General features: G+C 53.7%; 1 long non-coding RNA gene across 4 annotated transcripts in view; it reads left to right on the top strand.

Annotated features, from left to right (window-relative positions):
- Positions 1 to 4280: 4280 nt before the first annotated feature.
- LOC146422083 (uncharacterized) overlaps positions 4281 to 15007 on the top strand; it is a 163964-nt gene continuing 153237 nt past the window's right edge. For all 4 annotated transcript variants that reach the window (XR_014848363.1, XR_014848362.1, XR_014848361.1 and 1 more), the window contains exons 1-2: positions 4281 to 4397; positions 4650 to 4795. This is a non-coding gene — a long non-coding RNA (uncharacterized LOC146422083). The remainder of the gene's footprint in view (positions 4398 to 4649; positions 4796 to 15007) is intronic.

Raw genomic sequence — 15007 nt, 5'->3', positions numbered from 1 at the left:
AATCATCCTCACAATGCTAATGATGATGATTGCCCCAGTTATGCAAATGATCTTCTTCCTTATGCTAATGATATGGATGGTGGTAACTGCCCTGACAATGTTGATTACACTAATGGGTCTAACAACTCCTAATTATGCTAACAACCCTAATTATGGTAATCATCTTCATTATGCTAACAACCCTAATTATGCTAATTATGCTAACAACCCTAATTATGGTAACAACCCCTAATTATGCTAACAACCCTAACTGTGGTAACAACCCCCCTAGTTATGCTGAGTACCCTAATTATGCCAACTACCCTCATGATGCTGATTACCCTTCATAGGCTAACAGCTCTATATATACTAGAAACATTAATAATGCCAAGCATCTGAAAAACATGAACGACCTCACAATGCTAATTACCCCTAATCCTAAGCACTGGCATCACTATTACTACCATAACAACCCTAACCCTCGACACACCCCCTCCTCACCACCCCCCCTATTCACTGCACCTGGGCCCCTTCGCAACCCGAACCCTAGACCACGCCCCCTGACGACTCAGACCCGCCCCGTTGCAACCCTCTCCCTAGACCACGCCCCCTGAACGCACCCCTAATCGTAACCCTAACCCTGATCCCTTGCACCTGAACGCACCCCCTAATCGTAACCCTAACCCTGATCCCTTGCACCTGATCCCTTGGCACTGTAGTGTCATATTACCCTCATCTATACCCTCACTGTAGCCCTAAAACCTGATCCCCTGCACCTGACCCCTTGGCCCTGTTCCCTCACCCTCATGGTGACCCTCATCCTCATCCTCACTGTAATGATGACTCCTGATCCCTACACCTGATCCCTTGTCCCTGCTCCCTCACCCCACCCTCTTCCTCACCCTCACTATAAGCCTTTTACAGTACCCTATAACCCCTGATCCCTGCACCCGATCCCTTTACCCTACACCCCCACCCTCACCCGCGCTGTACCGAGCATGCGCGATGCCGTGGACTACCAAAATGGCGTCGGCATCGCTCGAGCATGCGCGGTACCGTGGACTACCAAAATGGCGTCGGCATCGCTCGAGCATGCGCGGTACGGACGACAACCAAAATGGCGCCCGCATCGCTCGAGCATGCGCGATACGATGGACTACCAAAATGGCGTCGGCATCGCCCGAGCATGCGCGGTACCGTGGACTACCAAAATGGCGTCGGCATCTCTCGAGCATGCGCGGTACGGACGACAACCAAAATGGCGCCCGCATCGCTCGAGCATGCGCGGTACGGACGACGGCCAAAATGGCGTCGGCTGGCTCGAGCATGCGCAGTTGTGACGCGTTCGAAAAGGGCGGCCGCGGGGGTATTCTCAGGGGGTTTAGGAACGTACCTGGCTGCCAGAACGAAATGCGCACCCCGAGAGTGCCGCCGCGGCGGCTCGCGAGCCTTGCGGGCTTGCGGGAAAGAGCGACGGCGCGGTCGGGGCGGGGGGAGCTGCCGAGATCCCTGCGTTCAGGGATACGCACCGGCGCCGTCGGCCGAACGGCGGCCACGCCCCTCGGCGCCCCGGCCCGCCCCTGGCCGCCAAGCCCCGCCCCGGCCCGCCCCTCTCCGCCCCGGCCCGCCTCTCCCCGCCCCTCGGCTCCGAGCCCCTCAAGAGGGGCCCCCCGGCGCCGCCCGCGAGACCCCTAGGAGCACCAGCGGCGGACGAGGAGCGGCGGAGCGGCGGCGGCTACGGTGAGGCAGCGGAAGGTGAGCGCCGGCGGCGGCCGGGCGGCGGCGGCGACGGCGGCAGCGGAGGGGCGGAGGAGCGACGGAGCACCGGCCGCGGAGCGCCGGCGGCGGCCCAGCGCCGCCGACGCTCCGGGGCCGGGCGGCCAGAACACCAGCCCGACGTCGGCGGAGGGACGGCAAACACCCGACGCGGAGCCGGCGAGCCCAGCGCCCATGGCAGCCCCGAGACGAGCGTGAACACCGGCGACAGCGGCCCAGCGAGCAGCAGCGGAGACAGCGGAACACAGCCCGGAGCGCCCAGCGGCCCAACTCAGCCGGCTCCCGAGGCAGGCGGCGGCGCAGCGGCAGCAGCGGAGGGCGGAGAACACCGACACGGAGCGCCGACGCGGCCCAAGCGCCGTCAGCGCTCGGAGCCGAGGCGGCGCAGCGGCGGTGGCGACGGAGGAGGAGCGGACGGAGAGGAACCGGCCGCGGAGCGCCAGCGCAGCGACGGCGGCGGGGCAGCAGCAGTGGACACGGCGGCGGCCGAGCGCCGACGGCGCTCCGCGGCTGAGTGCCGGCTGCGGCGGAGCTGCGGGAGAGGTGGCGGAGCGGCGCCGGTGGAGCGGCGGGGGCGGCGCCGTGGGCGGCGGCGGCGACGGCGGAGCGCCGGCGGACTGGAGGTGAAGCCGGCGGCGACCCCGGTCGAGAGGCCGGTGGAGGCTGGGGGGTCTGTTGCGCGCAGAGCGGTACAGGTTTCCTGAGTCGCCGGGGGAGCGGCGGCGCCTGCCGCCGAGGGGGGGGGGCGGCGGCAGCGGCGGCAGCAGCACTCGCCGCCGCCGATAGACAGTGGTGGGGGACCCGCCCGCCCGGGCTGCGTCTCCGGGGAGGGGAGGTGGATGTCCCGGCGGCGGCAGCAGTTTGTTTGCGGCGCAAAGGAAACGGGGACGGCCAGCCTCAGCTGCATCCCCGTGCCGGGAGTCTGGGGGGGGGGGCCACGCCGGCCGCGCCCGCGTCCTGGCGCCGGGACGGGGGGGGGGCGCGGGCGGCGGCGGCAGCGTCCCCGCGCCGGGAACGGGACGGGGGGGGCACCGACGGCGGCGGCCGCGTCCCCGCACCGGGTCCTGCGCGCTCGCGGCCCGGCTGCTCGGGTGTCTGCGGCACGGACTGACTGCGGGCTGTGGGGGCTGTCCGGTCAGCGCGGCGCCTGGGCAGGTAAGAAGGAGATACTGGAAAACAGCACGTGCTCCACACTGAGTGGCACACACATACAGGAACGTCGGGGACGATGGAACGGGCAGGGAGTAGAGGACCTGCAGCGGCCGGCCACCGCGAGGCGTGGCTGGTGCCGCTGTTCGGGGCGCTCGGGTGGAGGCTGAGCCGGGACGCTGTGCAGGTGGAGCGGCTGCTGCCGGGACGGGAGAGTGCGTAGCCCTGTTGTGTGGGCTCTAGTGCTTTCGGTGTGTTTACCAGGACCTTGAGATGGAATAGTCGGTCCTTTCAGAAAAATGCAGTTTTTGGAACACTAGGTATGGCTTCTGGACTTTCGCACAGATGTACAAGCTGTTCGGCTGATGAGCATCACCACCCCCAGAAACACCTGGACATGGTTACCTGATGAGCATCACCACCCCCAGAAACACCTGCTGACGGTTGCCTGATGAGCATCACCACCCCCAGAAACACCTGCTGACGGTTGCCTGATGAGCATCACCACCCCCAGAAACACCTGCTGACGGTTGCCTGAGGAGCATCACCACCCCCAGAAACACCTGCTGACGGTTGCCTGAGGAGCAGCAACCCGGTAAGCAGCAGCTGAGTATAATAATATATCTAGTATATGTATGTTACATCAATTTTATGTATTTCATGTGGACATATGAAATATAGATATTATACATATCATATTTGGCTATAAAATGGGTAGTAGGTAATATATATTATCTATTGGCTATATCATATGTGGTATATATGAAATATATGGAATGTATGTTAGATATTATACATATAATATATATGGTATATAATGGAATTCATTTATTTGTATATGTTACTATATGTCTGATGTCTTGAATAGTATATATACATTTTATTGATAATATATATTATATGTACAAATATATATAACTTGGTAATGGGGAAAAAAAAAAAAGACAGGAAAAAAAGGAAAAAGCACGGATGCTAGGGAACAGAGATGCACCCAAGGTGGCATGCTCCCTTTAAAAAAAAAAAAAAAAAAAAAAAATTAAAATTGAAATAAAGGCACCATGGCAGAGGAAAAGGAAAAGACATTGAGCAAACAAACCAAAAGCGCATGGAACCGGAAAAAAAAAGGTGGAACTAGCTGTACATGAGGAGCAAAGCATTGAAATGAAGGTGGAAAACCAAAGCAGGTAAGAACCATCAGGTTTGTACGTGACTGCGGGGGCTAAGTGAATGTTTGTACTTGTCAAAGATGGTAAGTAGGCACACAGGGGTAAGAATGAAGTAATTGTTGACTGGTTTGGGCACTTCCTTGCTGTTCAAGTGCCTGGTAATGGGATGCAGATGTAGCAGACAGCTAAGTTTTTTACTGTTTCTCTCCTAGACAGGTTTCTTTGAAAGTCACAAAGTTCTCCGAGGGGAATGCCTTAGAAATGCAACACGGCAGCCTGGAAGGGAGGTGAGTCCGCTCCTACGGCGTCCCGTTGTGCGCAGGTACCGTTTATGAAGGAGCTTATAACGTTTTGTATAAATGCCTGTGAAGGAAATGATGTGGAGAAGACATACTCAGGCGGTGGGTCCTGTCACTGTCACCTGTCAGTAGGTACGAGAGACAGAAGGAGAGAGAAGAGAAGAGAGGAAAAGAAGATTGGAAGGACAGGTAGGGGCACATAACAGGACAGCGACAGAGCATATGACCGGGCCGTGGTTCCCGGCGGGCGTTGTGATGTGGGTCCATTCCTTCGGGGAAGGCGTGCGCCGATGCCCGGGCCTGTCCCCCTGGTAAAACTGGGTCGGTGTCTCGCGGCAGGCTCCAGATGTGCCGATGCGAATGCGGTGCTGTGGTGCGAGGCCTAGGCCTGCGGAGACTGTGCGATGCGTCCGGAAATGCTGCTAGGTAACTGACTGGAAAATGGCGTGGCTGAGGACTGTGGGCTGGGGGACGCTTTCCACAGGTGGGCCAAAGAGGATAGCTGTGGCCTGCGTGAGACGGGAGCTTATCACGTGTATCCCGAGGGCTCCCGTTTCCCCCTGAGCTGCTGGACGCTGTGTACAAACCCGCTTCCTGCGGGCATATCCTCTTCGCCCGCTACATACTGAGGCCTAGAAGATTTGAAGTGGAGCTGCTGGCTTTGATTTAAGTGCATACATACACAGCTGTCCCACAAGGTGAGATGACCTAGGAATAATTTTTCATGCTTCTAATGTGCAAAGCAGCTGTGTGCAGGGAGCCTTTTGGATGGAATTGTATATGGATGTTTGGTTGAGAAAGATTTATGAGTCTATGACAGAAATCCCTGAAGTGGAATTTAATGTGTATTTCATGTGGATGTTTCGGTGACTGTATTCGTGTGTTTCACAGGGCTGCCTTCATTGCGAGGCTACTGCGTCCGTGTGGAGCTACATCTGCTGGCACTGGCTGTGATTGTCAAGGCACACGTGGAGAACAAAGTGTCCTGCTGGAGCCTTCACCTCTGCCTGTCCTCTGGACACGGATAAGGGAAGGTATGTGTCGTGTTTAAAACGTGTCAGAGTTGCCGTACTGCACGGTATGTGTTGCTGAGAAGCGGACGTGGAGCATTTTTGCTTTCATGCCTGTTTAGGTAATGAGATGGATAAGTGCCAAGAGATATGTGTGTGCATACAGATCATTGTGCACAGCGTGTTTACAAGCTTGGTGCAGTAACTGTGGCACCTGTGAGTGGTAAGTGACGTGTGCAAGACGTGGGAGGAAGGTACTGGAAAGCGTGGCAGTTCGGTGGGGAACAAGTGCTACAAAGGCGATGGCCTTGAAATGCCAGGTAGCGGGCTGCAAGTGGGGTGACTGCACTCCTACAGTGGCCTGAAGTGTTCACACGGCGGTCGTGATGAAAGTGAAAACGTGCAGAGGATACCCTCGCACAGTATGTCCTCTCACTTGGATTTCTTTCTAGGTATAAGACGTGAGGAGAGATGAAAAGATGCCAGGAAAGGAAAAAGAAAGAGAGAGTGGAAAAGAGAAGACGTGCGTGCACAGAAAGGCTCCCAGAGCTACGGCGGCACTGCGTGGGTCCTGAGGGCACCGTGACGGCAGGTAATAGACCCCGTAGCCACGGGACAGTGGCCGGACTTGTCCCCCTGGGAAAGTGGGCTCAGTGTGTGGCAGCAGGCTCAGCATCTGTTGCTCGATATGCACTGCTGTGGTACGTGGCCTAGCACTGCGGAGAGTTTGGAATGCGTGGAAACACCCTGTAAGGTGCCTGTGACATAGGAAATGGCAAGCTTATGTCATGTAAGGGTGGCTGAGGCTTCCCACAGCTGAGGCAAAGAGGATAGATGTTTGTGGCACGGGAGCGGAGCTTACGGCAGGTACCCGAAGGCCTCCTGCTTCCCCCTGAGGTGAGGGAGAGTATGTACAAACCTAGTTCCTGCCAGCATGTACGAGCCGGGATCCTGCGAGCGTTTAGTGTTCGCCCGCTGCATGCTGAGGCTTGGACAATTCAATTCAGAGGGCGTTTGCAGGCCTTGCCATTATTGCATACACGCCTGTCCCGGACGGTGAGATGGCTGAGAAGTAATTCTCTGTGAATATAAGAAGGTGGCTGACTGTCAGTGCAAATTATCTGTCCTGAGGGAGGCCTGTGGATGGAGATCTATAGGAATGATGGAGTGAGGAAGGAGGATGAATGTGTGACAACAATCCCTGAAATGGAATGGTATGTGGGTGTTCAGGTCAGTACATACTATGATTACATAGCAAAAAAAAAACCGTGAGTGGCTTAGTGAGAAAGATCAGGTCTGTGAAATGACAGAGAAGGGGCCAATGAGGGGGTTCCTGATTGTATAAGAGTGTTGGAAAAGCTTTAGGAAAGAAGGCAGCTTGACATGTCTTGCTGACAGGTATGGAAAGGGATGTACAGGGTCAGTGACGGTATTTGTGTCTTTCACAGGGCTGCCTGCATTGCAAGGGTAATGCATCCATATGGAGCAACGTGTGCTGGCACATGTGGGATTGTGAAGGCAGACATTTAGAAGAAAGTGCCCTGCTGGAGCCTTCACATCGGGATGTCCTCTGATGTGGATATGGCAAGGTATGTTTGGTATTTAAAGAGTGTCATAGTATGCATAGCAGAAGGTATGTATTGGTGAGAAACAAACACAGAGCACCTGAGTTCTCATACATGTAGGGGCAGAGGTTTGGAAGTGAAATAGGGAGGTGCCAAGAGATATTCAGTGTGCATCCAGAAAACTATGCAGGGTGCATGTACGAGCTGGATGCAAAAATTGTGACACCTGTGAGTTGCAAGTGACATGTCTAAGAGATCGGAGGCAGGTGCCCGAAGGGAATGCAGTTCTGTGCGGACAAAGTGTTACGAAGGAAATGGCTTTGAAATGCAAGGTATCAGGCTGGATGTGAGATGAGTGCACTCATCAGGTAGCCTGTTGTGTTTCCATACTGCTGTTCATGACAATGACAAGGGTGTCTATAAACACCTCAGAATGAAATGAGGGGCAAAGGACACCTTCACACTGTGTGTCCTCTCCCTTGGATTTGCTCATAGGTATGAGACACGAGGAGCAAAAGAGGAGAGAAAAGGAGCAGTGGAACAACAGATGGCCGCACAGCCAGGGACAGGAACAAAGCTTTATCGGCACTGCGTGAGTCACCGCAGCATCCTGACCTCGATTCATAGACCCTGAAGCGATGGCACTGTGCCCAGGCCTGTCCCCCTGGGCAATTGGGGTCGGTGAGTTGCAGCAGACTCCAGATCTCTTGCTTTACATGCACTGCTGTGGTATGTGGCCTAGCACTGTGCAGGGCCCCTCATGAGTAGAAACAGCCTGTAAGGTGCCTGTGACGTGAAAATGCCACGGTTACTTCATGTGCGGCTGGGTGAGGCTTTCCACGGGTGGGCCAAAGAGGATGCTTGTGTATTGCGTGAGACCGCAGCTTACCGCACGTACCCCGAGGCCTCCCGTTCCGCCCTGAGCTGCGGGACGGTGAGTACGAACCCGGTTCCTGCGGGCGTATCCTCCTCGCCCGCTGCATACTGAGGCCTAGTGGATTTGCTGTGCAGCTGCTGGCTTAGGTCTTAGTGCATACACAGCTGTCCCAGAAGGTGAGATGACCTAGGAATAATTTTCCATGCGTGTCATGAGAGGGCCCATTGTCCCTGCAAAGCGGCTGTGTGCGGGGAGACTTGTGGATGGAGTGATATATGGATGTTTGCTGGGCAAGGACAAGGAGTGTGTGACAACTATCCCTGAAATGGAATGCTATGTGGATGTTTGGGCCGGTACATAGTGTGATTATGTCACAAGAGACCCACGGAGTAGCTTAGTGAGAAACATGAAGTATGTGAAATGACACAGAAGGGAGCAATGAGGGGATTCCTGATAGTATAAGAGTGTTGGAAAAGCTTTAGGAAAGAAGGCAGCTTGAAATGTCTTGCTGACAGGTATGGCAAGGGATGTACAGTGTCAGTGACAGTACTTGTGTGTTTCACGGGGCTGCCTGTGTTGCAAGGGTGCTGCATCCCTGTGCAGGTACATGTGCTGTTACTCGGTGTGATTCTGAAGGCAGAAATGGAGAAGAATGTGTCCTGTTGGAGCATGCAGCTGTGGCTGTCCTACAGATGTGGATATGGGAAGGTATGTGTTGTGTTTCAAAAGTGTTGCAGTTGCCATAGTAGGAGGCATGCCTTGCTGAGAAGCAAAAGTGGAGGGGTTGAGGTATTGTACATGCTGAGGCAGAGATTTGAGAGTGAAAGTAAGAAGTGCAAAGACATCCTCTGTGCGCATCTAGAGAATTGTGCGAGGTGTGTTGACAGGCTGGGTGCTGCACTTGTGAGATGACACCTGTGATTTTTAAGTGCCATGGGTACGACATGGGAGGTAGGTGTTGGAAAGAATTGGAGTTGTGAACAGAAAGACTGCTATGATGGAAATGGCTTTGAAATGCAACACGGCAGGCTGCAACTAAGTCCACTCCTCCAGTGTCCTCCTGTGTGTAGATAGTTGTTTTAATGGAATGTGTGACATTCTGTAGAAATAGCAGTGCACGAATGAATATGCAAAGGAGATGCTCAGACAGTGTGTCCTCTCACTGTCATTTGTTAGTAGGTATAAGGCACAAGCACAAAGCAATGTGAGCGGTCCATGGGTCCCAGGAGCATCCTGAGGTAGGTTAATATAGCCCGAAGTCATGGGCCGATGGCCAGGCCTGTCCCCCTAGCAAAGCAGGGTCAGCATCTTGCAGCAGGCTGCAGCTGTGTGGATATATATGCCATGCTGCAGTGAAAGGCCTAGCACTGCAGAGCATGTAGAAGGCATTGAAAGACCCTGTAAGGTAACTGTGACATGAAAATGGCATGATTATGGCATGGGGGGATGCATGAAGATTTGCACAGGTGGGCCAGGGAGGGTGGATGTTTATGGGCTGTAAGCACAGATGACAGCATGTAGGCAAAGGCCTCCTGTTCCCCCCTGAGCTGGGGGACAGTGGGTAGAAACCTGCTTCCTGCAAGGGTATCCTCTGGACCTGCTGCATGCTGAGGCTTCAACAGCTTGGAGTGCAGCTGCAGGCTTTGACCTCTTGCAGAAGGTGAGATGACTGAGGAATGATTTTCCCTGGATTTGATTAGCTAGCTAGCTAGGTAGGTAGGTAGGTAGGTGGCTGGCTGGCTGGCTGGCTGGCTGGCTGGCTACCTACCTACCTACCTACCTACCTACCTACCTAGGTAACTAGGTGGCTGGCTACCTAGCTAGGTAGCTAGCTAGGTGGCTGGCTACCTAGCTAGGTAGCTAGCTAGGTGGCTGGCTACCTAGCTAGGTAGGTAGCTAGCTAGGTGGCTGGCTACCTAGCTAGCTAGCTAGGTAGCTAGGTGGCTGGCTACCTAGCTAGCTAGCTAGCTAGGTGGCTAGCTGGCTGGCTGGCTGGCTGGCTGATTGGTTGGCTGGCTGGTTGGTTGGCTGGTGGGTTGGCTGGTGGGTTGGCTGGCTGGCTGGCTGGCTGGCTGGCAGTCAGTCAGTCAGTCAGTCACAGCAAAGGAGCTGTCTTAAGGGAGACTGGTGAATAGAGGTGTATATGAATGTTTTGGTGAAGAAGAATGATGAGTACGTGATAACCCTCCCTGGAATGGAATTGTACGTGGAGGTTTCGGTCAGGAAGTACGAGGAGTATGGAACAAGAAAGCCTGGGAGCAGGTAAGTGAGAAGGATGAAGTAGGTGTATGGGCTTAGAAGAAGGCACGGATGGGGTTATGCATTGTAGAAGAGGCTTGCAAAAGCTGCAGGAAAGAACGTGTCTTGAACTGTCTCGGTGACAGGGAACGGGCAGGGATGTACAGGTTGCAGTAACAGTATTTCTGTGTTTCACCAGGTTCCCTGTATGACAAGGGCACTACATGCATGTGGAGCTCCATGGGCTGGCACGTGGTTTGAGTGTCAAGGCAGAAATGGAGAAGAATCTGTCCTGGGGAAGCGTGCAGCTCTGGCTTTCCAAAGTATGCTGATATGAGAAGGTATGTGTCACGTTTCAAAAGTGTTGCACTTGCCACAGCAGGAGGCATGCATTCCTGAGAAGCAAGCATGGAACACTTGAATTTTGCTACATGTTGAGGCATAGATTTGAGAGTGAAAGAGAAAAGTACAAAGAGATACTGTGTGCACATAGGGAGAGTGATACTGTATGCACATAGGGAGAGGTGTACAGGTCGTGTTTACAGGCTCGGTGCAGTAATTGTGACACCTGTGAGGTCTAAGTGGCATGTGCAAGACGCGGTAAGACATGTCTAGGAGGTCGATGTTGCAAAGAATTGCAGTTCTGAGCAGAAAGGGTGCTACGAAGGCAATGGCTTTGAAATGCAGGACGGCAGGCCCAAAAGGGATGGAAATCCACTCCTACAGCGCCCTCTGGTGTCGAGGTAGTGTTTCTGATGGAACTTGTGACGTTCTCTAGAAATACCTGGGAAGGAATGGATGTGCAAAGGAGACCCTCACATGTTGTGTCCTGTCAATGGCATCTGGTCTTAGGTTTGAAAGACACAAGGACAGAGAGAGGAAGAGAAAAAGAAGAGGGGAGGGACAGGTAGGGCCACAGGAACAAACATGGACAAAGCAGCGTGAGCGATCCACAGGTCCCGGGGCCATCCTGAGGTGGGTTAATGTAGCCTGAAGTCATGGGTCGATGGCCAGGCCTGTCCCCCTGGCAAAGCAGGGGCAGCATCTTGCAGCAGGCTGCAGATGTGTGCATATACATGCATTGCTGCGGTGCAAGGCCTAGCACTGCACAGCATGTGGAATGCATTGAAACACCCTGTAAGTAACTGTGACATGCAAATGGTATGGTTATGGCATGTGGGACTGGATGGGGATTTGCACAGGTGGGCCAAGGAGGGTAGATGTTTATGGCCTGGGAGCACAGATGACAGCATGTAGGCAAAGGCCTCCTGTTCCCCCCTGAGCTGGGGGACATTGGGTACAAACCTACTTCCTGCAAGCAGATCCTCTTTGCTCGGTGCACACTGAAGCTTGGACCATTTGGAGTGCAGCTCCAGGCTTGGACCTCTCACAGAAGGTGAGATGACTGAGGAATAATTTTCCCTGGATGTGATCAGCTAGCTAGCTAGCTAGCTAGGTTGCTAGCTAGGTAGGTGGCTGGCTCACTGTCTGTCCGTGAGTGAGTAAGTGCCAAGTAGCTGTCTTGAGGAAGACTGGTGGATACAGGTGTATATGAGTGTTTAGGTGAAGACGAATGATGACTATGTGATAACCCTCCCTGGAATGGAATGCTACGTGGATTTTTGGGTCAGGAAGTAGGAGGAGTATGGAACAGGAAAGCCTGGGAGTGGGTTGGTGACAAGGATGAAGTAGGTGAATGGGCATAGAAGGAGGCACTGAGGGGGTTATGGATGGTAGAGAAGTGTTGCAAAAGCTGGAGGAAAGAATGTGGCTTGAAGTGTCTCTGTGACAAGGAACATGCAGGGATGTACAGGTTGCAGCAACAGTATTTCTGTGTTTCACCAGGTTGCCTGTATGACAAGGGCACTACATGCATGTGGAGCTCCATGGGCTGGCACGTGGTTTGAGTGTCAAGGCAGAAATGGAGAAGAATCTGTCCTCGGGGAGCGTGCAGCTCTGGCTGTCCTAAGTATGCTGATAGGAGAAGGTATGTGTCACGTTTCAAAAGTGTTGCACTTGCCACAGCAGGAGGCATGGATTCCTGAGAAGCAAGCATGGAGCACTTGAATTTTGCTACATGCTCAGGCATAGATTAGAGAGTGAAAGAGAAAAGTACAAAGACATACTGTGTGCACATAGGAAGAGTGATACTGTATGCACATGGGGAGAGTTGTACAGGTCGTGTTTACAGGCTCACTGCAGTAATTGTGAGACCTGTGAGGTGTGAGTGGCATGTGTAAGACACGGTAAGACATGTGTAAGACGTGGGTGTTGCAAAGAATTGCAGTTCTGAGCAGAAAGGGTGCTACAAAGGCAATGGCTTTGAAATGCAGGACAGCAGGCCCAAAAGTGATGGAAATCCACTCCTACAGCGCCCTCTGGTGTCGAGGTAGTGTTTCTGATGGAACTTGTGACGTTCTCTATAAATAACTGGAAAGGAGTGGATGTGCAAAGGAGACCCTCACATGTTGTGTCCTGTCAATGGCATGTGGTCTTAGATTTGAAAGACACGAGGACAGAGAGGAAGGGAAAAAGAGGAGAGGAGGGACAGGTAGGGCCACAGGAACGAACACAGACACAGCAACAGGAGCGGTCCATAGGTCCCGGGGGCATCCTGAGGTGGCTTAATATAGCCCGAAGTCTTGGGCCGATGGCCAGGCCTGTCACCCTGGCAAAGCAGGGTCAGCATCTTGCAGTAGGCTGCAGATCTGTGCATTTATATGCAGTGCTGCCATGAAAGGCCTAGCACTGCACAGCATGTGGAATGCATAAAAAGACCCTGTAAGGTAACTGTGACATGAAAATGGCATGTGTGTAGCATGTGGGGCTGGATGAGGGCTTGCACACGTGGGCCACAGAGGGTAGATGTTTATGGCCTGTAAGCACAGATGACAGCATGTAGGCAAAGGCCTCCTGTTCCCCCCTGTCCTGGAGGACAGTGGGTACTAACCTGCTTCCTGCAAGGGTATCCTCTGGACCTGCTGCATGCTGAGGCTTCCACAGCTTGGAGTGCAGCTGCAGGCTTTGACCTCTTGCAGAAGGTGAGATGACTGAGGAATAATTTTCCCTGGATTTGATCAGATAGCTAGCTAGCTGGCTGGCTGGCTGGCTGCACCACAGCTGGCTGGCTGGCTACCTAGCTAGCTGGCTGGCTGGCTGGCTGGCTGGCACCTGGCTGGCTGGCTGGCTGGCTGGCTGCCTGGCTGGCTACCACCACACCCCCCCCCCACACCACACACTGGCTGGCTGGCTGGCTGGCTGGCTGGCAGGCCGGCTGGCTGGCTCACACCACACACCACTCAGTCAGTCAGTCAGTCAGTCACAGCAAAGTAGCTGTCTTAAGGGAGACTGGTAAATAGAGGTGTATATGAATGTTTTGCTGAAGAAGAATGATGAGTACATGATAACCCTCCCTGGAATGGAATGGTACATGGAGGTTTGGGTCAGGAAGTAGGAGGAGTATAGAACAAGAAAGCCTGGGAGCAGGTAAGTGACAAGCATGAAGTAGGTGCATGGGCTTAGAAGAAGGCACTGATAGGGTTATGCATTGTAGAAGAGGCTTGCAAAAGCTGTAGGAAAGAACATGTCTTGAACTGTCTCGGTGACAAGGAACGCGCAGGGATGTACAGGTTGCAGTAACAGCCTTTCTGTGTTTCACAGGGTTGCCTGTATTGCAAGGACGCTACATCCATGTGGAGCTCCATGGGCTGCCACTCGGTGTGATTGTCAAGGCGGAAATGGCAAAGAATCTGTCCTCGGGGAGCATGTAGCTCTGGCTGTCCTAAGTCTGCTGATATGAGAAGGTATGTATCACGTTTCAAAAGTGTTGCACTTGCCACAGCAGGAGGCATGGATTCCTGAGTAGCAAGCATAGAGCATTTGAATTTTGCTACATGTTGAGGCATAGATTGGACAGTGAAAGAGAAAAGTACAAAGAGATACTGTGTGCACATAGGGGGAGGGATACTGTATGCACATAGGGAGAGTTGTACAGGTCGTGTTTACAGGCTCACTGCAGTAATTGTGAGACCTGTGAGGTCTAAGTGGCATGTGTAAGACACAGTAAGACATGTCTAGGAGGTCTAAGTTGCAAAGAATTGCAGTTCTGAGCACAAAGGCTGCTACGAAGGCAAGGGCTTTGAAATGCAGGACGGCAGGCCCAAAAGTGATGGAAATCCACTCCTACAGCGCCCTCTGGTGTCGAGGTACTGTTTAGGATGGAACTTGGGACGTTCTCTATAAATACCTGGGAAGGAATGGATGTGCAAAGGAGACCCTCGCACGGTGTGTCCTGTCACTGGCATCTGGTCTTAGGTTTGAAAGACACAAGGACAGAGAGGAAGAGAAAAAGAAGAGAGGAGGGACAGGTCGGGCCACAGGAACAAACAGGGACAAAGCAATGTGAGCGGTCCATAGGTCCCGGGGCCATCCCGAGGTGGGTTAATGTAGCCTGAAGCCATGGGTCGATGGCCAGGCCTGTCCCCCTGGCAAAGCAGGGGCAGCGTCTTGCCACAGGCTGCAGATGTGTGGATATACATGCATTGCTGCAGTGCAAGGCCTAGCACTACACAGCATGTGGAATGCATTGAATGACCCTGTAAGGTAACTGTGACATGCAAATGGTATGGTTATGGCATGTGGGACTGGATGGGGATTTGCACGGGTGGGCCAAGAAGGGTAGATATTTATGGCCTGTGAGCACAGATGACAGCATGTAGGCAAAGGCCTCCTGTTCCCCCCTGAGCTGGGGGACAGTGGGTACTAACCTACTTCCTGCAAGCAGATCCTCTTTGCTCGGTGCACGCTGAAGCTTGGACCATTTGGAGTGCAGCTCCAGGCTTGGACCTCTCGCAGAAGGTGACATGACTGAGGAATGATTTTCCCTGGATGTGATCAGCTAGCTAGGTAGGTAGGTAGGTAGGTAGGTGGCTGGCTGGCTGGCTGGCTG

The sequence above is a fragment of the Lichenostomus cassidix genome, unplaced genomic scaffold (assembly GCF_008360975.1).
Source record: "Lichenostomus cassidix isolate B80296 unplaced genomic scaffold, HeHo_3.0 HiC_scaffold_47, whole genome shotgun sequence".
In the NCBI taxonomy this organism is placed as follows: Eukaryota; Metazoa; Chordata; class Aves; order Passeriformes; family Meliphagidae; genus Lichenostomus; species Lichenostomus cassidix.
Note: the sequence above shows the minus strand (reverse complement) of the source record. Positions and strands in the feature narration are given on the sequence as shown.